The sequence below is a fragment of the Sciurus vulgaris genome (assembly GCF_902686455.1).
Source record: "Sciurus vulgaris genome assembly, chromosome: 18".
NCBI lineage: Eukaryota > Metazoa > Chordata > Mammalia > Rodentia > Sciuridae > Sciurus > Sciurus vulgaris.
In genome coordinates, this window is record NC_136479.1 from 40,902,116 (window position 1) to 40,927,160 (window position 25,045).

Here is a 25,045-nt window from a genome sequence, read left to right on the forward strand (position 1 = left end):
TTCCCAGTTATTCAGAGGAAGTCACGTGAGCCACATTTCAGTTTAGCTAGAAAACAGAAATGACCCAAGAAAAATTGCTTTCATCAATAAATCCAAACATTTCTCATTCTTCAGTGTTCCCAATTTCTAATTCTACCTTTCCCTCTCATCCCCTCAGAGATGACTGTCAGAACACATGAGTCCACCCATCAGTGAGTTAGCAGGCTGATTGCATTTCCTTTTTACCTAGAAGACAGGGCACAGAAAAGGACAAATGACACAGTTACTGAAATTCACACATCTTAGACTCATAAAGCACTGCAAAATACATAAATGTGGAAACAATGAGTTCCAAATGTATTCAAACAATTACCTCAAAAATGACAAGAAAAACAAATAAATTTGTTAATAAATTAATCATTGTGTGAAAGTACTTTCAGTAGTGCTGTGTTTGCAGGTATTATTTGAACATGTAAATACCTAATGGACACTGTGCCAAATTTTATAAATAGAACCATGACTAGGTTTCAGTTCTATGGATGGTTTCTCTGCTTTGACTGTGAAAAACATTTGTTTTCTGCACCTGTCAGTGTATGAAAGAAGCAGCACTATTCATTTACTACCAAATTCCTGAAGTTCTAAGCAAACAATGAGAAAATGAATTTAGTCACGTGGCTATAGGTACTGATGCATGTTGGCCCTGTCCCCTGGAAGGAGGCCTACATGGCCTTCTGTCACAACGGAGGCACCAACCAGGATCCTTGGGGATTAGGGCTTCATCTTCCTTTCTGTGAACAGGATGTTCTTCTTTGGTCAGTAAAACAGTTCTTCTGTGGTCTGTGAGCCGGTCACTTCCTGGATTCGCAGAATTGCTTGTTACTTTCTGTTACCCACTGGTAATCTGCCAATAATAGTTACTTTTGTCCTTTTCTGATAACAGGCTAGTAACTGCTTATGCAAGTCTTAACCATGAAGATGTATGGCTAGCTTAACAGCAAGCACATAAAAGACAGTGTTGTACGCAGTAAAGACAGAAGCAGCTTCCTTGGTGACAAGTACTCCATCTCCCCCAAATGAAGCTCTTCTGCTCGGATCTTTGATGTGCAGACTGAGTTCCTTCCCATGATTGCGGTATCCAGGTCTCCATCCATGTTGCAGTGGTGAGTGGTGTTCAGGCCTTCCTCTGGTGTCGTAGTCAGTGCAACAGATGCAGGCGAGACGTGCACCAGCTCGGTCCTGTGCATCATGGGCTGTCCGATGCATGCAGGTAACTGATGAGGATGCTTTTGTTTCAGGGATCAAATGCAGACACATGTTCTTTGAGAGCCTGAGATTGTTCTGGAATGCACCTGAATATTAAACACAGGCTTTTATTTAATTTTTAAATATTAAAGTAACATTCAGGGGCTGGAGTTGTGCCTCTGTGGTAGAGTGTTGGCCTAACATGTGTGAGACCCTGAGGTTTGGTCCTCAGCATGACATAAAAATAAAAGTATTGTGTCCACCTACAATTAAAAATAATTAAAGTAACATACAATCATGGTTATGTTGCATGTTTATAAGGTTGAATGTTAAAATCTCTTTAAAAATTTGGAAGAATTAAAAGCAGAAATGGAGTCCATTTGTTTTCTTTTTCTTTTTGTGGTGCAGGGGATTGAACCCAGGGCCTTGTGCATGCAAGGCAATCACTCTACCAACTGAGCTACATCCCAAGTTATGGAGGTCCATTTCTTATGCAAATCAAAACTACACTGAGATCCCATCTCACTCTAGTCAGAATGGCAATTATCAAGAAAACAAGCAACAATAAGTGTTGGCAAGGATGGGGGAAAAAGATTCACTCATACATTACTGGTGGGACTACAAATTGGTGCAACCACTCTGGAAAGCAGTATAGAAGTCCCTCAGAAAACTTAGAATGGAGCCATCATTTGGCCCAGTTATCCATCTCCTTGGTTTATAGCCAAAGGATTTAAAATCAGCATGCCACAGTAACACAACCTCTTCAATGTATATAACAGCTCAATTCACAATAGCAAAGCTATGGAACCAACCTAGGTGCCCTACAACAGATGAGTGGATAAAGAAAATGTGGTATGTATACATGATGGAATATTACTCATCCATAAAGAAGAACGAAATTGTGGCATTCGCAAGTGAATGGATGGAACTGGAGATGATCATGCTAAGTTAAATAAGTCAATCCCCCAAAGCCAAAGGCTGAATATTCTCTCTGATATATAGATAACAACCCACAGGAAGGGAGAGGAAGATTAGAAGTTTATTGGACTAGACAAAGGGGAATGAAGGGAAGGGAGAGGGAGATGGTAATAGGAAAGACAGTTGAATGCATCAGACATATCTTTCATATATAAATACATGACCAATGTAACTCCACATCATGTAAAGTCATGATAATGGAATCCTAATTGGAACAAGTTATAATTATTCTATATGTGTATACTATTTCAAAATGTACTATACTGTCATGTAGGAAAACATGAACCTTTTCATATAATTTATCCTTTAAGAAAAATATAGAAATTTAAAAGACAATTTATGTAGGAGGAATCACTAAAGTATTATTTGTGATGGAAAACTATAACAAACTTCCTAGATACCTAACAAAAAGATAAAATTTAAAATTTAAAAAATTTATGGGCTCTTGTGTAAAAGTTCATTTCTTTCAAACTCAAGTTATCTTTGTCTATTTACATAAAACATAGTGTTCTAGAAATAGGGGTGTAACATCAACAGACTTAAAAACAAGAATCATATGATTATCTCAATAAATGTGGAAAAAGCGTTTGACAAAATTGAGCATCCACTCATGTTCAAAACACTAGAAAAACTAGGAATAGTACAAACATACCTCAACATTGTAAAAACTGCCTATGCTAAACCCAAGGGCAGTATCATTTTAAATGGAAAAAAAATTGAAAGCAATTCCTCTAAAAACTGGAACAAGACAAGGATGCCCTGTTTTACCATTTCTATTCAACATCATCCTTGGAACTCTAGCCAGAGCAATTAGAAGAAAGAAATTAAAGGAATACAAATAGGAAAAGAAGAACTCAAACTATCCCATTTGCTAATGAAATGATTCTATATTTAGAAGACCCAAAAACTACATCAGAAAACTTCCAGAACTCAAACAAATTCAGCTAAGTAGCAGGACGTAAAGTCAACACCCATAAATCAATTGCATTCCTATACACAAATGATGAATCAGCTGAAAGAGAAATTAGGAAAACTATCCCGTTCCTAGTAGCCTCAAAAAATAAAAAATTGGGACTCCATCTAACAAAAGAGGTGAAAACTTCTACAATGAAAACTATAGAAGTCTTAAGAAAAAAATTTGAAGATGACCGTAGAAGATGGAAAGATCTCCCATCTCTTGGATAGGCACAATTAATATTATCAAAAGTGCTATCCAGATTTAATGCTATTCCTATTAAAATTCCAATGATGTTCTTTATAAAAGTAGAAAACCAGTCATGAAATTCATTTGGAAAAACCAGAGGCCCAGAATAGCCAAAGCAACCCTGAACAAGAAAAGTAATGCAGGAGGCATCACAATACCAGAGCTGAAGTTAAAAAAAAAAAGCATGGTATTGGCATGAAGACAGACATGAAGACCAGTGGTACAGAATAGAGGCACAGAGACAAGCCCACATAAGTGCAGTCATCTCATACTCGACAAAGGTGAAACGACAGCCTCTTCTACAAATGGTGCTGGGGAAACTGGAAATCCATATGTAGCAAAATGAAATTGAACCTCTATTTTTCACCCTGCACAAAACACAAAGTGGATCAAGGACCTCGGCCTTAGACCAGAGACCCTGCATCTACTAGAAGAAAAAGTAGGCCCAAATTTCCATCATGTTGACTGAGAAACCAACTTCCTCAAAAAGACACCTAAAGCACAAGAAGTAAAACCAAGAATCAATTAATGGGATCATATCAAACTAAAAATCTTCACAGCAAAGGAAACAATCAACATGAACTGAGGGCCTACAAAATGGGAGAAAATCTTTTACCGCATGCACCTCAGATAAAGCACCTCCAGGATATACAAAGATCTCAAAAAGCTTAATAACAAACAAAAACCCAAACAAGCAAATAACCCAATCAAAAAATGGGCAAATAAACTGAATGAACACTTCAAAGAATACAAATTGTCATCAAATATATGTGAAAAAGTGCTCAACATCATCCAGAAATTAGAGAAGTACTAATTGAAACTACATCGAGAGTTCAACTCACTCCAGTCAGAATGGCAATTACAAAGAATACAAGTAACAATAAATGTTGGCAAGAATTTTAGGGGAAATTTTCACTCATACATTGCTAGTGGGACTGCAGATTGGTGCAATTACTCTGGAAAGCAGTATGGAGGTTCCTCATAAAATTTGGAATGGATCCACCACTTGGCCCAGTTATACAATCCTCAGTCTATACACAAAGCCCTTAAAATCAGCATACTACAGTGACCCAGCCACAGCAATGTTTATAGCCAAGCTATGGAAACAATCTAGGTTTCCTATAACAGATGAACGATAAAGAAAATGTTTTACATGTATACAATGGAATATTACTCAGCCATAAAGAAGAATGAAATTATGGCATTTGCCAGTAAATGAATGGAACTGGAGAGTATCATACTAAGTGAAATAAGCCAGTCTCCCCCCCAAACAAAGGCCAAATGTTCTCTCTGATTTTTGGATGCTATAGAATAAGGGGGGTCTGTAGCAGGGGAAGAATAGAAGTTCATTGGATTAGACAAAGCAGAATTAAAGGAAGGATGGGAATAGGAAAGGCAGCAGATTGAATCAGCTTTCCTGTGCTCATGTATGAGTACGTGACCAGTGTCACTCCACATCATGTACAGTCACAAGAATGGGGAGTCACACTCCATGTATGTATGCCACGTGGCCAGTGTCACTCCACATCTTATACAGTCACAGAATGGGGAGTCACACTCCATGTACGTATGCCACGTGGCCAGTGTCACTCCACATCTTATACAGTCACAGAATGGGGAGTCACACTCCATGTACGTATGCCACGTGGCCAGTGTCACTCCACATCTTATACAGTCACAAGAATGGGGAGTCACACTCCATGTACGTATGCCACGTGGCCAGTGTCACTCCACATCTTATACAGTCACAAGAATGGGAAGTCACACTCCATGTACGTATGCCACGTGGCCAGTGTCACTCCACATCTTATACAGTCACAAGAATGGGGAGTCACACTCCATGTACGTATGCCACGTGGCCAGTGTCACTCCACATCTTATACAGTCACAAGAATGGGGAGTCACACTCCATGTACGTATGCCACGTGGCCATTGTCACTCCACATCTTGTACAGTCACAAGAATGGGTAGTCACACTCCATGTACGTATGCCACGTGGCCATTGTCACTCCACATCTTATACAGTCACAAGAATGGGGAGTCACACTCCATGTACGTATACCATGTCAGAATACACACTACCATCATGTATGTCTAAAAGAACATAAAAAATCAGAAAAGGAGATCAACTATAATGAAGAAAAAATGGAACATTTTAACAACATACTATAATCAAAGTTATGTTTTTCACCTTTAAAAAGTGTTTAATATATTTCATATATTTGACATAATAATTCAATAATTTTATTTTAATATAGTATCTATCAAGTTCTGTTTAATCTAGATTTACTATAGTTCACACTTAATAAATGCATTTGAAATATTTGTTATATAATAAACTTAAATATATATTTAATATACTTTGGTTTTGCTTCCTGAATAAACATACCTGACTTTCTTTGTGATTTTATGCTCTTTATTTATTATTATTATTATTAATTATTATTATTATATTTATTATTATATTTTGGTGCTGGGGATCGAACCCAGGGCCTTGTGCTTACAAGGCAAGCACTCTATTGACTATCTCCCCAGCCCCTTCGTTTTTCATTAGAGCTTTATAGTTACACATATAGTGGATTCATTCCTCCAGACTGATACATGCTTGGAAATTGATTTCAGTTCTTGATATTCCCTTTTCCCTACTGTCCTCTCTCCTCTTCCTCATTCTCTTCCTCCGCTCTACTAGAGTTCTTTTCACTTGCCTATTAATCTGTATTTGGTTGATTCTGTGTAATCTTATCCTTTCTTCTTCCTTTCCTTTATTTCACTCTAGCTTCTGCATATGAGGGAAAACATTCAACCTTTGAGTTTCTGAGTTTGGCTAATTTCCTTTAGCATGATGTTCTCCATTTCCATCCATTTAGTGGCAAATTCCATAATTTATTCTTTTTTATGGATAAGTAGAACTCTTGTGTATATCTACACCACAATTTCTCAATCCTTTCATCTATTCACAGGCACCTGGGTTGATTCCATAATTTGGCTCTTGTGAATTGTGCTGCTGTAAGTCTTGAGGTGGCTCTCTCACAGTAGCATGCTGATTTCAGTTCTTTTTCATATTGCCAAAAGTGGGTCACATGGTGGTTCCATTCCTAGTCTTTTGGGAATCTCCATCCTGCTCCCCAGGGTATTGTACTAATTTGCTGTCTGACCACCAGTGTATGAGTGTACCTTTCCCCTGAGAACACCACCGTATTTATTATTGTTTGCATTCTTGATGATTGTCACTTTGAGTGAGATGAAATCTTAATATAGTTTTGATTTGCATTTCCCTGATTGCTAGAGATGTTGAACATTTTTCATATATTTATTGGCCACTTGTGTTTCTTCTTTTGAGAATTTTCTGTTTAGTTCCTTTGCCCACTTATTGAATAGGTTGTTTGTTTTTTTGGTGTTGAGTTTTTTGAGTTCTTTGTATATTCTGGATATTTATCCCTGGTCAGAGGAGTAGCTTGCAAAGATCTCCCATTCTGTAGGCTCTCTTGTCACACTCTTATCATTTCCTTTGCTGTGCAGAAGCTTTTTAGCAACCCGCTTGTTGATTCTTGGTTTTATTTCTTGCATTTTGAGAATTTTGGTAAGGAAGTTGATGCCAGTACCTATATAATGGAGTGTTGATCCTGTGTTTTCCTTTACCAGCTGTAAAGTGTCTGGTTGAATTCCTAAGTCTTTGATCCACCTCAATTTGAGTTTTGTGTCGGGTGAGAGATAGGAGTCTAGTTTCATTTTTCTACAGATAGCTATCCAGTTTTCACAGCACCATTTGTTAAAAGGCCATCTTTTCTCCAGCATATATTTTTGGCCCCTTTGTCAGATATCATATGGCTGCAGGTATGTGGATTTGTGTCTGTGTCTTCTGTTCAGTTCCATTGGTTTTCATGCCAGTACCATGTGGTTTTTTTATTACTACAGTTCTGTAGTATGATTTCAGATCAGATATTGTGATGTCTCCTGCTTCACTTTTCTTGCTTATGTTGTTTTGGCTATTCTAGGTATCTTAGTCTTCCAAATGAATTTAAGAATTGTTTTTTTTTCTAATTCTGTGAAGGATATCATTGGTATTTTGATGGGGATTAAGCTGAATCTGTATATTGCTTTTTGTAGTATGACCATTTGAACAATACTGATTCTGCCTATGCAAGAACATGAGATGTCTTTTCATCATCTAAGGTCTTCTTCAATTTCTTTCTTCAGTTTTCCATAATTTTTATTGTAGAACTCTTTTTCCTCCTTGGTTAGGTTAATTCTCAAGTATTTAATTTTTTTGAGGTAATTGCAAACAGATTGTTTTCCTGATTTATTCCTTGTCTGAATCACTGCTGGAGTATTGATTTATAGGTGCTGTTCCTGTATCCTGCTAGTTTGCTGTACTCACTTATTAGCTCTAGAAGTCTTCTGGTGGAGTTTTTTGGTCTTCTAGATATAGGGCCATATTGCCAGCAAATAGTGAGTTTGACTTATTCTTTTCCTATTGGTGTCCCTTTGATTTTCTTCTCTTGCCTGATTGCTCTGGCTAATGTTTGAAGGATTATATTGAATAGGAGTGGTATGAGAGGACAGTGCTGTCTTGTTCCTGATTGTAGAGGAAATACTTTGGCTTTGTCATAAATAACCTTCATGGTATTGAGGTAAGTTTCTTCGATTCCTAGCTTCTTTGGCATTTTAAAATGAATGGGTTTTATATTTTATCACAGGCCAATTCTGCATATATCTATTTTTGTCTTTAATTTTGTTTAAGTGATGAATTACATTTATTGGTTTGTGTATGTTGAACCAACCTTGTATTGTTGAAATGAAACCCATTTGATTATCTTTTTGATATGTTTTTGAATGTAGTTTGCTAATATTTTATTCAGAATTTTTGCCTCTGTGTTCATCAGGAATATTGGTCTGCAGTTTTCTTCCTTGATGCATCTGTCTGGTTTCAGTATTAGGGTTATACTGGCTTCATAAAATGTATTTGGGGGGCTGGAGTTGTGGCTCAGTGGTAAAGCACTTGCCTGGCATGTGTAAGGCTCTGGGTTCAATTATCAGCACCACATATAAATAAATAAATGAAAATGAAAGTTCCATTGACAACTAAAAAATATTAAAAAATTAAATGTATTTGGAAATGTTCCTTCCCTTTCATTTCCATGGAACAATTTGAGAAAGACTACTGGTGTTAGTTCTTTGGTAAAGGTCTGTAGAACTCTGCTGAGAATCCATCTGGTCCTGGGTTTTTCTTTGTTGGAAAGCTTTTAATTGCTGTTTCAATTTCTTTATTGATATTGGTCTAATAAGGTTTTCTATATCTTTCTGATTCAATTTGGGCAGGTCATGTGTGTCTAGGAATTTGTCAGTGTCTTCTATATTTTACAGTTTATTGGAGCATAAATTTTCAAAATAGGTTCTGATAATCTGAATTTCAGAAGGCTCCATTGTGATATCTCTCTTTTTCATCTCTGATCCTGTTGATTTGCATCTTCTCACTCTTTCTTTGGTTTGGCAAAGGTTTCGTCAATTTTCCTTATCTTTCCAAAGAGCCAACTCTTCATTGCATTGATGCTGTGTATTGTTTCCTTATTCTCAATTTCATTAATTTTAGCTCTGATCTTAATTATTTCCTGTGTTCTACTGATTTTAGAGTTAGTTTGTTCTTTTTCTAAGGCCTTGAGTAAGCTTATCTATTTGGCATCTGTCTATTTTTTAATGTAGGCACCTAGTGTTACAAAATTTTCTCTTAAAATTTCTTTCATAGTATCCAGAGATTTTGATATGTTGTATGTCTATTCTCATTCATTTCTAAGAATATCTTTTGATTTCTATTCTCATTTCTTCTTTGATCCCTTCTTCATTTAAGGGAGTTTTGTTTAATCTCTAAGTATTCATGTGGTTTCTGTTATTTTTCTTGCTGTTGGTTTCTGGCTTCAGTCCATTGTGTTCCAATAGAATACATGGGATTATATCAATTTCTTTCATTTGCTAAGATTTACTTTGTGGCATAGAACCTGATCTGTTTTGGAAAAAAGTCCTATGTGCAGCTGATAAGAAAGTTAATTCAGAACTGGAGATATAGCTCAGTTGGTAGAGTGCTTGCCTTGCATTCACAAGGCCCTGGGTTCAATTCCCAGCACCACAAAAAAAAAAAAAAAAGAGAGAGAAGTTAAATTCCACTAGATGTATATTAGGTCCATTAGATCTATAGTGTTGTGTGGGTTAGAGATGTTATGTTTTGATGACCTGCGTATTGGTGATAAGGGTGTATTGAAATCACCCAGTATTATTGTATTGGGGTCTATGTAGGGTTTAATGTTATGGAGTACTTTTTCCAAGTAATTGGGTGTGTTGGCATTTGGGGCATAAATGTTTACTATTGTTATATCTTCTTGCTGGATTGTTCCCTTTGCTAGGATGTAGTGACCTTCTTTGTCTCTTCTGATTAATTTTTGCTTAAAATTTGCTTTGTCAGATATGAAAATAGCTACGCCTGCTTGTTTCCTTGAATCTTATGCCTGGAATATTCTTTTGCCATTCTTTTACCTTCAACCTGTCTTTGCCTATAAGGTGAGTCTCTTATAAGGGGCATATAGATGAATCTCATTTTTGACTCATTCTGCTAGTCTGCACTTTTTAGTTGAGACCATTAACCTTCAGTGTTAGTATGTACATATGCTTGTGGCTTCTGGCCATTTTGGTTTTTACCATATTTTATCCTGTCTGGATTCTCATTTAGTAGATTACTCTTCTTTCCCACTTTCTCTTCTTGTGTTTGGGAGTTTTGGTAGCTGTTTTTCAGCTCCTCTGTGTGCAGTTTATTTTTGCATATTCTCTGTAGTACTGGCTTGGTGCTCATGGATTCTTTCAGTTTATTCTTGTTTTGGAGAGCTTTAATTTCCCCCTCAAATTTGAAACTGAGCTTTTCTGGGCATAGTAACCTTAGCTGGCAGTTGTTTTCTTTTAGGGCTTGGAATATCTCATTCCAGGCCCTCCTTGATGTTAGGGTCTGACCTAAATCAGAAGTTAGCCTTGTTGGTTTGCCTCCAAATGCAACGTGGTGTTTCTCTCTTATGGCTTTTAATATTCTTTCCTGATTTTCTGTGTTAGGCATTTTGATCATGGTATGTCTTGGCAAGCTTCTCATTTGAATAGGTCAATTTGGGGTCCTGTAAGCCTCCTGTATATGAATGTCTGTCTCATTTCTCTTGTGGGAAAGTTTCATGGAACCATCACTATGGCAATGTTCTTTATGCCTTTAGTTTGTGTCTCCATGTTCTCTTCTATCCCAGTGATTCTCATGTTTGGTCTCTAGAAGTTATCTCAGAGTTATATATTCTGGTCACATCCTATAATTTTTTTCCTTTATTTCATTTTGTGTACTCAAGATCACATGCCCTGCCTTCAAGGCCTGAAGTTCTAATTTTTATGCAATTTAATTTGTTAGTGATGCCTTCAATTGAGTTTTTAATTTGATTGATTGTGACTTTCATTTCCAGAGTTTTGTTTGGTTTCTTTTCACTATTTCTATTTCTTTATTAAAATAGCCTTTTTATCTCCTATAATTTCTTCCTTCCTTCCTTCCTTACACCTTATTTTTGTTCATTGAACATTTTAATAATCTCTAAAGTTATAAAATAATCTTTCTCTGGGTTTTTGTCTACCTTACTATTGGTAAGATCTTTTGTTGTGGATTGTGCATTTTGGAAGGAGGTTTGTTTGCCTGTTTTCTCATGTTTTCAGAGGTCTTGGTCTTGTGCACCAATTGAGGTGAATTCCTCTACCTCTTTTTTAGTGCATGTCCTTTTGTGTGTGATTATCTTATTTGTTCAGGGACTACTCTTGTTGATTTAGGGGCAGATGCCAGGGGGTGGGACCTGAGGTCCCTCTCTGCTTGTTCCTCCTGTGTCCTTGTTGTTGGTCTGGTGCTTTTGAATCTTCATTTCTTTGAGTAGAAGTCAGGTCAGTAGCAGTCTCTAACCTGTAATGTTAGAAGTAATGTTTAGGGGATTAGAAGGAGGCTGCATTACTTATTGCTCCTAACTCAGGTTTCAAGCAGAGGATATCTGTTTCTTGGTGAGGCACTTTTTGCTGCTTATCGATCCACTGCTATTTACCCCATTTGTCTGCTGCGATCACCTGCAGTCTCCCAGCATATCGACTACTTTCTGAATGCAGATTGCTCACTGTCTGGTGCCTACCATCTGCCATTTGCCTGCCTCTTGCCTGTCCATCACCTTCCTTTCACCTACCCATCACCCACTGCCCGACGTTCACCTGCTGATGGTCCGACAGCAGCCAGCAGACTGAGCACAGACCACCAGTGGAGCACCAGCTGCCTGATGTTGTCTGGAAATTGACTGTCATAGTACCTATAGGTTTGGTTACACGTGGCTGCTGCCATTTTGAGAAAACGACCAGGACCTATGGGACCTCTGGCTGGACTGACTGTGCTCCGCCTCCAGGACCTCCACCCGACCAGGCCCACAACCTGTGATGCATCTCCCCATTTGCCAAACCATTTGGAAGCCAGAGTGGCCATCTTGGATAATCCTGGAAGCCGTATCTCCCATCTTTAGGTGGGGCAAATACCATCCTGAGACTTCTGCGGGGGACTGGAAGCTCATTGTCAGGTACCTCTCATACATCAGGCTGCTGAAGACTGGGAGGTTTGAATGATATATGACTGTTACAGTGTAGATTTTTTTCTCCTTATTGAAAAATTTTTTACGTTTCTTTACTTTCCTTGCTCTATTTTCTTTTTGCATACCTGTTCTCTCAACTTCTTTTAATTATACTTTCACTCTCTCTACAATCTAGAACTTCTATATGTTCTTTTCTTATCCCATTAACAGCTACATCCTACATCCCTCCACACCCTCTTTGTCCTCCATTAGAAACTGCAGACCTTATTGCAAATCTATTTGTTATACTATAGATAATAATCAAACTCATTCTGTTTATTATAACAATATTGTTAATATCTTCATAGGGGCTATTTGGTTTAGGGTTGCATATTGTCTGTACTGGGAAATGCTAATATTAATCTCCCCTTTGAAGAAAAGCATTTGGAAACCCATAGGGTCACTTATAAGCCTATAAGGGAAAACTGCAATATCCCAGATCTGCAGTGCTAGAGGGGAAGAGAACAGCATGAAAAAACAAGGGAAGAAAATGATCCAAACAAACCTAGATTCTATATCAATAGAATCCAGTGACAGTATGGTAGAAGAAATGTCAGAAAAGGAGTTCAGAATATACATAATTAAATGATTCATGAAACAAAGGATGAGATAAGAGAGCAAATACAGGCAATGAATGATAATACCAATAAGCAGTTGAAAGAGCAACAGCAGGAAGCAAAAGATCATTTCAACAAAGAGATAGAGATTCTAAAATAAACAAAAAAAAAAAAACAAAAACAAAAACCAAGTGGAAATCCATGAAATGAAGGAAACAATAAACCAAATAAAAAATTCAATGGAAAGCATCACCAAAAGACTAGACCACTTGAAAGACAGAACCCCAGACAATGAAGACAAAAATATTTAATCTTGAAAATAAAGTTTCCCAAACAGAGAAGATGGTAAGAAATCATGAACAGAATCTCCAAGAACTATGGGACATCATGAAAAGACCAAATTTAAGAATTATTGGGATTGAGGAAGGCACAGAGATACAAACCAAAGGAATGAACAACCTATTCAGTGAAATAATATCAGAAAATTTCCCAAACCTGAAGAATGAAATGGAAAATTAAATACAAGAGGCTTACAGAACACCAAATGCACAAAATCAAAACAGATCCACACCAAGTCACACTATAATGAAAATGCCTAACATCCAAAATAAAGATAAGATTTTGAAGCCTGTGAGAGAAAGCATCAGATTACATATAGGGGGAAACCAATACGGATATCAACAGATTTCTCAGCCCAGACTCTAAAAATTAGAAGGGCCTGGAACAACATGTTCTTGGTTGCCAACCAAGAATCCTATACCCAGCAAAACTAACCTTCAGATTTAAAGATGAAATAAAATCCTTCCCTGATAAACAAAAGTTAAAAGAATTTACAAATAGAAAGCATGCGCTACAGAAATATTCTCAACAAAATATTCCAAGAGGAGGAAATGAAAAACAACAATGTAGGTCAGCAAAGGGAGGAACTATCTTAAAGGAAAAACCAATCAAAGGAGAAACCAAGCCAAGTTAAAAACCAAAAATAAGCCCAAATGACTGGGAATACAAATCATACCTCAATAATAACCCTGAATGTTAATGGCCTACACTCATCAATCAAAAGACACAGACTGGCAGAATGGATTAAAAAGGAAGATCCAACAATATGCTGCTTTCAAGTGACTCATCTCATAGATAAGGACATCCATAGACTAAAGATGAAAGGATGAGAAAATCCTACCATGCACACGGACTCAGTAAAAAAAGTAAGGGTTTCCATCCTTATTTCAGATAAAGTGAACTTCAAGCCAAAGTTAGTCAGAAGGGATAAAGAAGGACATTTCATACTGCTTAAGGGAACCATAAATCAGGAAGACAACGATCATAAGTATTTATGCCCCAAACAACAGTGCATCCATCTACATAAAACAAATCCTTCTCAATTCCAGGAATCAAATAGACCACAACACAATAATTCTGGGTGATTTTAACATACTATGTCACCACTGGATAGACCTTCCAAACAAAAACTAAACAAAGAAACCATAGAACTCAATAACACAATCAATAACTTAGACTTAACAGACATATATAGAATATTCCATCCATCGATGAGTGAATTCACTTTCTTCTCAGCAGCACATGGAACCTTCTTGAAAATAGACCATATGTTATGCCACAAAGAAGCCCTTAGGAAATGCAAAAAAAAAAAAAAAATAGAGATACTGCCTTGTGTTCTATCAGATCATAATGGAATGAAATTAGAAATCAATGACAAAATAAAAAACAAATTACTCCAACACCTGGAGACTAAATAATATGCTATGGAATGAAGCATGGATAACAGAAAATATCAGGGAGGAGATTAAAAAAATTCTTAGAGATCAATGAGAATGATGATACAACATATGAAAATCTCTGGGACGCTATGAAAGCAGTACTAAGAGGAAAATTCATTGCATGGAGTGCATTCAAGAAAAGAATAAAAAGTTAACAACTAAATGACCTAACATTACAGCTCAAAGCCCTAGAAAAAGAACAGAACAATATCAAAAGTAGTAGAAGAAAGGAAACAATTAAAATCAGAGTTCAAATCAATGAAATTGAAACAAAAGAAACAATTCAAAAAATTGACAAAACAAAAAGTTGGTTCTTTGAAAAAGTAAACGAAATAGACAAACCCTTAGCCACACTAACAAAGAGGAGAGAGAAAACTCAAATTACTAAAATTCATGATGAAAAAGGAAATATGACAGACACCACTGAGATACATAACATAATGAGAAGTTACTTTGAAAATCTATATTCCAACAAAAGAGAAAATATGGAAGATATCCACAAATTTCTAGAGACATACGCTCCTCCCAAACTGAACCAGGAGGACTTATACAATTTAAACAGATCAATATCAAGCAACGAAATAGAGGAACCCATCAAAAGCCTACCATTCAAGAAAAGCCCAGGACCAGATGAATTCTCAGCTGAATTCTACAAGACCTTCGAAGAAGAACTTATTCCAATACTTCTCAAAGTATTCCAGGAAATAGAAAAGGAGGGTACCCTACCAAACTCATTCTATGAAGCTAATATCACCCTCATACCCAAACCAGGAAAAGACACATCAAGGAAAGAAAATTTTAGACCAATATCCTTGATGAATATAGATGCAAAGATCCTTAACAAAATACTGGCAAACTGTATTCAAAAACATATTAAGAAAATTGTGCACCACGATCAAGTGGGGTTCATCCCTGGAATGCAAGGATGGTTTAACATCCATAAATCAATAAACATAATCCATCATGTCAATAGACTTAAGGATAAGAATCATATGGTTATTTCAATTGACGCAGAAAAAGTGTTCAACAAAATACAACACCCCTTCATGCTCAAAACTAGAAAAAATAGGGATAGTAGGAACATACCTGAACATTGTAAAGGCTACTTATGCTAAGCCCACGGCCAACATCATTCTTAATGGAGAAAAACTGAAACTGTTTCCTTTAAAATGGGAACAAGACAGGGATGCTCTCTTTCACCACTTCATTCAACATTGTCCTTGAAATACTCCAGAAAACTTCTAGACCTCATAAATGAATTCAGCAAAATAGCAGGATGTACAGTCAACACACATAAATCTAAAACATTTTTATTCACAAGCAATGAATCATCTGAAAGGGAAATGAGGAAAACAACTCCATTTGCAATATCTTAAAAAAATACTTTGGAATCAATCTAACCGAAGTGGTAAAAGATCTCTACAATGAAAACTACAAAACATTAAATAAAGAAATTGAAGAAGAGCTTAGAAGTTGGTAAGATCACCCATGTTCTTGGATAGGCAGAATTTATATTATCAAAATGGCCATACTTCCAAAGGTTTTATACAGATTTAATGCAATTCCAATTAAAATCCCTATGACATTTCTTATAGAAACAGAAAAAGCAATCATGAAATTCATCTGGAAGAACAGAAGACCCAGAATAGCCAAAGCAATCCTGGGCAGGAAGAGTGATGCTGGAGGTATCACAATACCAGACCTTAAACTCTACTATAGAGCAATAGTAACAAAAAAAGCATGGTATTGGCACCAAAATAGACAGGTAGAAAATGGTACAGGGTAGAAGACACGAAGACATACCCACATAAGTACAGTTGTCTCATACTAGACAAGGGTGCCAAAAACTTACAACGGAGAAAAGATAGTCTGTTCAACAAATGGTGCTGTCAAAACTGGAAATCCATATGCAGTAAAATGAAACTAAACCCCTATCTCTCACCCTGCACAAAACTCAACTCAAAATGGATCAATGATCTAGGAATTAGACCTGAGACCCTTCACCAAATAGAAGAAAAAGTAGGCCCGAATCTCCATCATGTTGGCTTAGGACCAGACTTCCTTAACAAGACCCCCCATAGTGCAAGAAATAAAAGCAAGAATCAAGAAATGGGATAGAGTCAAACTAAAAAGTTTTTTTCTCAGCACAGGAAACAATAATGTGAAAAGAGAGCCTACAGAGTGGGAGAAAATCTTTTCCACACACGTTTCAGACAGAGTACTCATCTCCAAAGTTTACAAAGAACTTAAAATCTTTACACCCAAAATACAAAGAACCCAATCAATAGATGGGCTATGGAAATGGGCAGACACTTCACAGAAGAATATATTCAGGTGATCAACAAATATATGAAAAAGTGCTCAGCATCCCTGGTAATTAGAGAAGTGCAAATTAAAACCACCCTAAGATTTCATCTAACTCCAATTAGAATGACTGTCATCAAGAACCCAAGCAATAATAAGTGTTGGCATGGATGTGGGGGAAAAGGCACACTCATGCATTGCTGGTGGAGTTGCAAACTGGTACAGCCACTCTGGAAATCAGTATGGAGATTCCTTAGAAAGCTTGGAAGGGACCCACCATTTGACCCAGCTATCCCACTCCTTGGTTTATACCCAAAGGACTTAAAATCAGCATACTACAGTGATGCCGGCACATCAATGTTCATAGCAGCTCAATTCACAATTGCTAGATTGTGGAACCAACCTAGATGCCTTTCAGTGGACGAATGGATAAAGAAACTGTGGTATATATACACAATGGAATATTACTCAGCCACAAAGAAGAATGAAATTATGGCATTTGCTGGTAAATGGATGAAGTTGGAAAATATCATGCTAATGAAATAGGCCAAGCCCTCCAAACCAAAGGCCAAATGTTTTCTCTAAGTGCATGAGAATATATAATGAGGAGGGGTGATGGGGGGAAGAGAAGAATGAAGGAACTTTGGATGGTGTAGAGGAAAATGGGGTGGAAGGGGGTGGAGGACAGAAAGATAGTAGAATGAAACAGACAGTATTACTCTATGTATATGTATGATTACAGGAATGGTGTGAATATACATTGTGTACAACCATAGAAATGAAAATTTGTACCCCATTTGTGTACAACGAATCAAAATGCAATCTGTAAAAATAAAAAAGATTTTAATAATAAAAAAAAAAGAAGTAATGTTCAGGTCAGCAGCAGTCTCTAACCTGTGAAGTTTTATGTTCCCATAGGTTCCTGGCACTTCACACAATTGGGTGAAATAAATAACAGGAACAACCATTGCAAATAACAAACAATACAGAGTGTTGAAGTAAATCCTCTGTTCCTACTATGACTTCTTCAGCATCAATTGCCACCAATAAACAGGCATGGTGGCTTCAATAATGGTCAGCAATGAAAATAATAACCATGAACTCTAACTGGCTTTAAAGCATACAGCAGGTGTCAACTCTATCATCCACAGTGGTAATCATTGTATTAGCATTAATGGTGGGGGCAGGAGTTATATAAGCCAATTAGTTCTGAAAAATGGCAAAAAAACAGTTAATAAGGAGAAAGAAATGTGTTAGGAAGGAAGTTGGAAAAGAGTTCACAAGTGAACAGAGAATGCAGAAGAGATATGGCATGTGTTCATGGGGAAGTGGGGAAACAGAGGCAGCAAGGCATTGGGAGAGGAGGGAGAAAATAGAATCCAGCTATTATCAGAAGAAAGAGGAACAAGAGGAGTAAGCAAAGGAAAATAATAAAGAGCAAAACCAAAATACACAATGCCAAAATCCTGAATTCTCAAAGACAATGCTAGGAAAAAAATCATATTTAAAAAATGCTACAAATGAGAGAAAAAGAAACAAGTGTATGTGTATATATCCCTGAATCAATCAGCACAGTTTAGAAGCTCGCTCACACCTCTCTCTGTCTCTCTGTCTCTCTCTGTCTCTGTCTCTCTCTGTCTCTGTCTCTCTGTCTCTCTGTCTCTGTCTCTCTCTCTGTCTCTCTGTCTCTCTCTCTCTCTCTCACACACACACACACACACACACACACACACACACACACAAAGCAAAAAAAAAATCCAAAATCTCGGTGAAGCCTGAAGGAACCTTCTCCACTGAGGGTCAGAATAGTTGGCCCGGTTGGGTGGTCACTGTGTCCAGCTCTCTTTCTTCCCAGTTTTTGAGGTATGTACTAATAGAGCAAGGGGTGGGGGTTGTTGACCTTTTCCTGTTTTTGTGTTGATTGCAAACTGCTCAGCTTAAGACTGAAGCTGTTTGATATGAGACTCAGCTTCCCTCTCAGGAGGGAGGTGGACCACGTTAGGATGCGCTGGGAGTTGGTGTCTTGTGCCTTTGCAGCAGTTTGGTGCACACCCAGGGCAGCTCCTGCATGCTCTGTGAGGGGCGTTCCAGCAGGTGGTCTGCCACCTGATCAAGCCTCAGTGGGGCCTTCAGACAGCCAAGGTCAACCTGCCTTTTGGGCTAGATATTTATCGCTTATGCAGTTCTGGATCTCAGGAGCCTCCCAAGAAATCCAATGTGGGGCAGGGTGATTCTCCACTCACTGCTGCCCATGAGCAGAGCCTTCCAGCACTTAGTCCCTTATGCTCTTTCCTCATGGCTGCGAACATTATTTAACCATTATTCAATCAACTGACCTTTACTCTGTGTCCTTTTTTTTTTTAGCTAAAATGCTTTGTTCATGTCTTTCTGCATATGTGCAAATATTCTTAATAAGAATTCCTGAGAAGTGGAATTAATGGGTCAAATATGTATGCATTTATAAAATTTCCAAAATTTGATGAAAATCATCCTCTAAAATTTTAAACTGTATCTCATTATATTTGCCATTTGTTTTTGTCCAGGTAAGCAATCCTTATTGATTTGAAAAAGCATATTTTCTGGAAAAATCTCTTTGATCACTGAAAATAATTGCTATCTGCTCAACATTGCAATATTTTCAAAAAACACTAGGAGGATTTATCTGGAACTTATTAAGTCATTGCAATTTGTTCACTGGCCATACTACTTGATTCTTACATTTTTTTACATCATTCTTAGTTTTTTTAAAATTTATTTTTATTGTAAACAAATGGGATACATGTTGTTTCAGTTTGTACATGGAGTAACAGCATACCATTTGCATATTCATATATTTACATAGAGTAATGATGTTTGATTCATTCTGTTATTTTTTCCTTCCCCCCACCCCTCCCACCTCACTTTTCCCTTTATACAGTCCTTCCTTCCTCCATTCTTGTCCCCCTCCCAACTCCCATTAAGTGTCATCATCTGCTTATCAGTGAGATCATTCGTCTTTTGGATTTTTGAGATTGGCTTATCTCACTTAACATGATATTCTCCAATCTCATCCATTTGCCTGCAAATGCCATAATTTTATTATTCTTCATAGCTGAGTAATATTCCATTGTATATATATATACCACAGTTTCTTCATCCATTCATCAATTGAAGGGCATCTAGGTTGGTTCCATAGTCTGGCTATTGTGAATTGAGCCGCTATGAACATTGATGTGGCTGTATCTCTGTAGTATGCTGATTTTAAGTCCTTTGGGTATAGGCCGAGGAGTAGGATAGCTGGGTCAAATGGTAGGTCCATTCCAAGTTTTCTAAGGAATCTCCACACTGCTTTCCAGAGTGGCTGCACTAATTTGCAGTCCCACCAGCAATGTATGAGTGTACCTTTTTCCCCACATCCTCACTAACACATACTGTTGCTTGTGTTCTTGATAATCGCCATTCTAATTGGAGTGAGATGGAATCTTAGTGTAGTTTTGATTTGCATTTCTCTTATTACTAGAGATGTTGAACATTTTTTCATATATCTGTTGATTGCTTGTACATCTTCTTCTGTGAAGTGTCTGTTCATTTCCTTAGCCCATTTGTTGATTGGGTTATTTGTATTCTTGGTGTAGAGTTTTTTGAGTTCTTTATAGATTCTGGAAATTAGTGCTCTATCTGAAGTATGAGTGGCAAAGATATTCTCCCACTCTGTAGGCTCTCTCTTCACATTGCTGATAGTTTCCTTTGCTGAGAGAAAGCTATTTAGTTTGAATCTATCCCAGTTATTGATTCTTGCTTTTATTTCTTGTGCTATGGGAGTCCTGTTAAGGAAGTCTGATCCTAAGCCAACAAGGTGAAGATTTGGACCTACTTTTTCTTCTATAATCTGCAGGATCTCTGGTCTGATTTCAAGGTCCTTGATCCATTGTGAGTTGAGTTTTGTGCAGGGTGAGAGATAGGGGTTTAGTTTCATTCTGTTGCATATGGATTTCTAGTTTTCCCAGCACCATTTGTTGAAGAGGCTATCTTTTCTCCATTGCATATTTTTGGCCCCTTTGTCTAGTATGAGAAAATTGTATTTATTTGGGTTTGTGTCTGTGTCCTCTATTCTGTACCATTAATCTACCTGTCTATTTTGGTGCCAATACCATGCTGTTTTTGTTACTATTGCTTTGTAGTATAGTTGAAGTTCTGGTATTGCGATACCCCGTTTGGTTCTTCCTGCTAAGGATTGCTTTAGCTATTCTGGGTTTCTTATTCTTCCAGATGAATTTCATGATTGCTTGCTCTATTTCTGTGAGGTACGTCATTGGGATTTTAATTGGAATTGCATCGAATCTGTATAGCACTTTTGGTAGTATGGCCATTTTGACAATATTAATTCTGCCTATCCAAGAACATGGGAGATATTTCCATCTTCTAAGGTCTTCCTTAATTTCTTTCTTCAATGTTTTGTAGTTTTCATTGTAGAGATCTTTTACCTCTTTGATTAGATTGATTCCCAAGTATTTTATTTTTTTTGAGGCTATTGCAAATGGAGTTGTTTTCCTCATTTCCCTTTCAGCTGTTTCATTGCTTGCGTATAAAAATGCTGTAGATTTATGTGTGTTGATTTTATAGCCTGCTATTTTGCTGAATTCATTGATGTGGTCTAGAAGTTTTCTGGAGGAGGTTTTTGGATCCTCTAAATATAGAATCATGTCATCTACAAATAGTGACAGCTTAAGTTCCTTTTTTCCTATTCGTATCCCTTTAATTTCTTTAGTCTGCCTAATTGCTCTGGCTACAGTTTCGAGGACAACGTTGAATAGAAGTGGTGAAAGAGGACATCCCTGTCTTGTTCCCGTTTTTAAAGGGAATGGTTTCAGTTTTTCTCCATTAAGAATGATGTTGGCCATGGGTTTAGCATAGATAGCCTTTACAATGTTCAGGTATGTTCCTACTATCCCTATTTTTTCTAGTGTTTTCAGCATGAAGGGGTGTTGTATATTGTCAAATGCTTTTTCTGCATCAGTTGAAATAACCATATGATTCTTATCTTTAAGTCTATTGACATGATGGATTACGTTTATTGATTTACGAATGTTGAACCATCCTTGCATTCCAGGAATGAACCCCACTTGATCGTGGTGCACAATTTTCTTAATATGTTTTTGAATACGGTTTGCCAATATTTTGTTAAGGATCTTTGCATCTATATTCATCAAGGATATTGGTCTAAAATTTTCTTTCCTTGATGTGTCTTTTCCTGGTTTGGGTATGAAGGTGATATTAGCTTCATAGAATGAGTTCAGTAGGGTACCTTTTCTATTTCCTGGAATACTTTGAGAAGTATTGGAATGAGTTCTTCTTTGAAGGTCTTGTAGAACTCGGCTGAGAATCCATCTGGTCCTGGGCTTTTCTTGGATGGTAGATTTTTAATGACTTCTTCTATTTCATTGCTTGATATTGATCTGTTTTAATTGTGTATGTCCTCCTGGTTCAGTTTGGGAGGAGCATATGTCTCTGGAAATTTGTCAATGTCTTCGGTACTTTCTATTTTGTTGGAATACAGATTTTCAAAGTAGCTTCTCATTATGTTCTGTATCTCAGTGGTGTCTGTTGTGATATTTCCTTTTGCATCATGTATTTTAGTAATTTGAGTCTTCTCTCTCCTTCTCTTTGTTAGTGTGGCTAAGGGTTTATCTATTTTGTTTACTTTCTCAAAAAACCAACTCTTTGTTATGTCAATTTTTGAATAGTTTCTTTTGTTTCAATTTCATTGATTTCAGCTCTGATTTTAATGATTTCCTGCCTTCTACTACTTTTGCTGTTATTCTGTTCTTCTTTTTCTAGGACTTTGAGCTGTAATGTTAGGTCATTTAATTGTTGACTATTCATTCTTTTCTGGAATGTGCTCCATGCAATGAATTTTCCTCTTAGTACCGCTTTCATAGTGTCCCAGAGATTTTGATATGTTGTATCATCATTCTCATTGACCTCTAAGAATTTTTTAATCTCCTCCCTGATGTTTTTTGTTATCCATGTTTCATTCAATAGCATATTATTTAATTCCAAGTGTTGGAGTATTTTCCTTTTTTTACTTTGTCATTGATTCCTACTCTCAGTCCATTATGATCTGATAGAACACAAGGCAGTATCTCTATTTTTTGCATTTCCTAAGGGCTGCTTTGTGGCATAACATATGGTCTATTTTCCAGAAGGTTCCACGTGCTGCTGAGAAGAAAGTGTATCCGCTTGTTGATGGATGGAATATTCTATATATGTCTAGTAAGTCTAGGTTATTGATTGTGTTATTTTATTTTATTTTTTTTTACAATATACTAACATTCATTTTCTTTTAGTTTTTTCTGCATTTGACAGAGACAATGATAACTACATAAATGCAAAAGAGTGGGTTAAAGGACTATCAGTGTTTCTTCGAGGGACATTTGAAGAAAAGTTGAAGTGTAAGATGGAATTACTGCCTTAATAATACATATCATCAATTTTGTAGTGAATGCGTATACATTTAAAAATATGAAATCAGTGTTTTCTAGAATAAACTTACAAAAATTAATTCATGACAGCTTGAAAAAACAAAACAAAACAGAACAGATGAAATGGGCAGCATAATTGTAAGGTCATGGAAGAGTCCCCAGTCATTTCCTTCCCTGGATCTGTAATGCTCAAATGTCCCTAGAATGAGTCTTCAGCTTACGGCCCTGGGTAAAAACAGCAGCTAAGGGTCAGGCTTGTGTCAACTCTGATCAGCTGGCAGGGCTGAGGTTTCAGAGGATGCTTCTGGGCAAGGCAGGAAATAGGCCCTGATGTGGGGAAGCTCATGTGTTATTCTAAGGCCATTTCCCATCTTTTCACCAAAGAAAACATGAGAGTTGACACAGGATGAACTTAAAATGCATACTAACCACTGGACACTAATATCTGCTGTTAAGAGTCGGTTTAGACAACTGAGCAGAGGGAACACAGGAAAATGTTTGAAGACAGTTCAAGCCCAAAGGTAGGAGTGTTATAAATGGAGCCATTCACTTATTAAAAACAACATTAGAGTTGCAAAGAGGACAGTCTCCTGATTCTCTTCCTAACAGCAGCTCCCGTCTGTCTTGTTAGGGTGATGTTTATTTCCTATGTTTTACTACTCTGGTATCAGGATTTTGGGAGATGAACCTTGCTCCTGGCAATTTATATTCTTCTTCTTTGTTTTAATGGACGACTTGTAGGCACATCTTCCAACTTATCCTCTGGAGGGTTTGGCACAGATGAAATTACCTTTATTCTTAGTAGTTCTTGCTATGTAAGGTTTCTTTCTTCTAATTTTTTTCTAGTTTCTTCAACCATCTCAAATTCTGGAGCATAGCACACATGAAGCAATCCACCAAAGAAACTCTGTTCATCCATTTTTCTCTTGGCTATCCTTGCACTTTGTAAATTCATAAATTTAATAAGGTAAACTTCTGTAAAATCTTCTGCTGGGTATTCATCTAGAGAATTATATTCTTCAATTGCACCATATAGAGCAAATCGCTCAACCAATTCCTTCATAGCTCCCACTGCAGGAACTCCTTGTATTAGTAAGTACCGAGATTCCAAATTGATTGTATATACCTTGACAGCGCGAGGCCGTCTACCCTCTCAATATTTGGCCCGCGTGTCGCAAACCGCCCGCTGGACGTGGTGGTCAAATAAACTCCCAAGTTTCCCGTCACTCGACGCCATCTTGCCTGCTTTGGTCCTGATTGTGTTATTGAGTTCTATGGTTTCTTTGGTTGGATTTTGTTTGGAAGGTCTATCTAGTGGTGACAGTGGTGCATTAAAGTCACCCAGAATTATTGTGTTGTGGTCTATGTGATTCTTGAAATTGAGAAGGTTTTGTTTGATGTACAGGGATGCACCATTGTTTGGGGCATAAATATTTGCTATTGTTATGTCTTCCTGATTTATGGTTCCCTTAAGCAGTATGTAATGTCCTTCTTTATCCCTTCTGACTAACTTTGGCTTGAAGTCCACTTTATCTGATATAAGGATGGAAACGCCCGCTTTTTTACTGAGTCCATGTGCGTGGTAGGTTTTTTCCCATCCTTTCACCTTTAGTCTGTGGATGTCTTTTTCTATGAGATGAGTCTCTTGCAGGCAGCGTATTGTTGGGTCTTTCTTTTTAATCCATTCTGCCAGTCTATGTCTTTTGATTGATGAGTTTAAGCCATTAACATTCAGGGTTATTATTGAGAAATGATTTGTATTCTCAGTCATTTGGCTTATTTTTAGTTTTTAAGTTGGCTTGGTTTCTCCTTTGAGTGGTTTTTCTCTAAGGTAGTTCTTCCATTTGCTGACCTCCATTGTTGTTTTTCATTTCTTCCT